A 3,249-nucleotide genomic window follows, 5' to 3' on the forward strand; every position below is an offset into this window, starting at 1 on the left:
GTTTCAGCAGGTTTCTTTTTACCCAATCAGCTTCAGCAATTGCATTGAAACAATTAGATTGGATTGGATGTTGGCTGAGTAAACAAACTAATGGCACATCCACTGCAACCAGTGACATGTTGACCGATGTTAATAGTGTTAGACATGCTACCCTTCAAAACAGAGCAGCAATCGATTTCTTTTACTGGCACGAGGACATGGTTGTGAGGAATTTCAAAGATTGTATTGTATGAACCTGGCTGATCATTCTGAATCTATCCACAAAAGCATACAAAAATTGAAAGATTTGACAGCCCAAATTACAGAAGATGGTGGGTCCTGGTTAGATTATTTGTTCTGAGAATAGAGCTTTGCACCTTGGCTAAGGGAACTTTGCAAGATAGGTCTCCATGTATTGGGTGTTTTGGTAGTGATATTAATAGTAATACCTTGCATACTTTACTGTGTGCGACGAATGATGAACAAAACTGTCCAAGAAGTTTTTATCATACAAGTGAGAGAGGTAGGAAATGGATTCACAGGGAATTTGTTAAATCTCACAGAGATGGTGGATGAAGGTATAGAAATGGAAGAAGGTTTTGAGTTAAGACCCTGGAATCGACAAGAGTTTTTTGAACAATGACTTGTAACTATTGTCAGGCATAATTTATGCCCTTTCCACTGACTGGACCTTCACAGCATTAAATTCCTGTGTTGTAATACAGCAATGCTTAGTGCCAGCAAGAACATGCTTTAAGCAGATAATAAGTAAAAATATTATAGTATTGATACGAAACGCAAGTAATAAATGACACAATTATGAAGGTTTCTTTTGAGGTGAACATAGAGGAGGAATTGTGGGAATCCATAAAATTAGAGGATTTTGGAAAGCTGCAAAAGGCAGGCCTCAGATACAGCAGAACTGTGCGTAGAGCTAAAGTAAAAGTCATGAGATAGGTCAGCAGAAAAATTATTTAAACTTTAGAAAAAGCAAGGGCAAATTGAACAATAAACCTGTGTGTTAATGCTGTCTGAATAGCTCTCTAAGCTGCAGAAAGTTTATCTAGCAAGATATTAGGAAGGTTGAAGCTTAAGAATGGAGCTCTTTGCCTTGTGTCTTAAAAACAGGTATTGTATTCCAAATGAGCAAGCATTGTTTTACCCAAAGCTATGTGTGCTTCTGGTGATTAGATAGAACTACTGTCAATATGCTTTTGCTTTGTGTGATTGGTCAAGAAGCTTATAAAGGATGTTGTAACATTACTTTTTTTGGCCGGCTGCCTTGATTGTGAGCTGCTAGCATCTTCCCATTGGCATAATCATGTAATGAGAGCAATGCGCAAAAATAAACAGCTCGAAGCTCTTTCCATAGCAGCCCCGTCTCCTTCGTAGTCTGTAAATAGCCCCCGGACGGTGTCACTTGGCAGTAGTGTCGCCGCAGCAACTTTCCTGGGAGCCCTGCCAGGAAGGGCTGGGCAGGAGAGCTCCAAGTTCTTGGTGAGAGGAAGAAAGCCAGAGCCTGCTAACGCATGTCTGGATTCACTAAATTGGATCTTTTTCAATTCCTACAAATCGGGCTGCTCTCCAGCTGCACATCCTGACTTTGTATTTGCGACACTTTCAAATGAACTGTGACAGGTTCCACACGGTATCCCTGCCCGCAGGGATACAGCTGGAAAACTCTCAGGTCCAAGAGCAATCTCAGCATGCCTTCCCCCTCGACCCCAGCAGCCAATGAGACACGCTTCAAGGCTTCTGAATGAACTGTCTGTGCCTCCACAGCAACTTTCCTGAGCTCTCCCACCTCCACCCCATCCATCTCTCTGGGCAGAGCCATCCCTGCCCTGCTCAAGCCCTGCCTGCCCCCCGCCACCTCTGTCCTCTCCCCTGCCCGCTCCCCTGCAGGCAGAGCCAAATCCAAAGCCCCCCCACCTGCTGTAACCGGAGGCTGGGGAGCCAAAAGTGGTGAAAATCCCGGAAAGTTTTGGCAGAGGAATCCATATGAAATGAGTCCTCAGAGCTCCAAAGCAAACTGCCAGCCTGAGCCCGATCCGAGGGGTGACTTCCTGGGAAGGGCAAACAGTGACAGGAGCGACCCTGCAGCCCATCGGCCAGGCAGAGCGGGTCCAGAGCCCCCCTTGGCTGACCCCACCTGCACAACTTCAGAATAAGATCCGGCCGCATCTTTTTCAGAAGTGCAGCAGAGCACAGAAACAGCAGCTCCTCTTTTGCAAAGCTTCCTCAAACATTAATCTCCTGGACCCGTTTGATTCCCAGCATCCATTGAACACATCCCATGATCCCCCAAAATTCTTGGAATGCAAGAAAAATCCCAAGCATTTTTCTGAGAATTCTGGAGGTGGATGATTTCCTGGAGGAGTTGGGATGATGCCTGGTTGCAGCGTCAATGACTCAGGGAATCCTGGAAAAAGCAGAGAACACGACCAAAGCTGGAAGCTGATCTGATTCCCCTTTTCCGGGCTTCGGGGTGCTGTGCACACTGCCTGGAGAAACCCTGGATGTGCCAGGACACCCTGAACAAAATCCAAGATCCTCCCAGAGGAGGATGAAGGTCCAGCACCACTCAGAATTAAAGTCTCAGAGCAAGGTGTTCTGTTCTGATGTTTGAGAAAGTCTCTGTTACAATCATTCTGATCAAAGCTCTCCATTAAAGCTGTGGAGACAGGCATAATGTTGACCAAAGACTCTTCCATTTTGAGAGAGCCTAGATTGTGAATTTTCCACTTTATCTGGTCCCAGAAATCAAAGGTAAAATCAGACTTCAAGTCTGTATTTTGAGTATTCACTTTTACCCAGATTAGTAAGTCTTTTAGTTCACGTTTTGAGATGTCTGAATGTCCTTTACCCTGTAAAATTGCCTCAAGCTGGTAAAAGACGTCCCATTCTTGTTTAGAGAGATGGTTTCCCATCTTGTTGCCCCCGGAGTTGCTACTTATTACTGACAGGGGTATCAGCTACAGACGGCGAAGGGGACGATCCATTCCTCCTTTGAACACCCTGGGCCTCTGGCAATGGCACTGTCCATGGCCTTCTTTTTATTTTTATGTTCCTCTAGGCTGGAAATCCTCTTCACTGAGGAGCAGCTTTCCCAAAACCCTCTGATTTTAAGGATTTCTACAATACACCACATAATATATATTTTAGTATATGTACTGTAATAAATAGAATATATAAAATGTATCCCTGATCTTTTTCTCAGCCAGCAGGCCTTTGCAGCGAGTTCTGAGCCAACGTGGGGCTCTGCTGCCA

This window comes from Melozone crissalis, unplaced genomic scaffold (assembly GCF_028551555.1).
Source record: "Melozone crissalis strain CALT ecotype California unplaced genomic scaffold, PUWL_Pcris_2 ptg000044l_1, whole genome shotgun sequence".
NCBI lineage: Eukaryota > Metazoa > Chordata > Aves > Passeriformes > Passerellidae > Melozone > Melozone crissalis.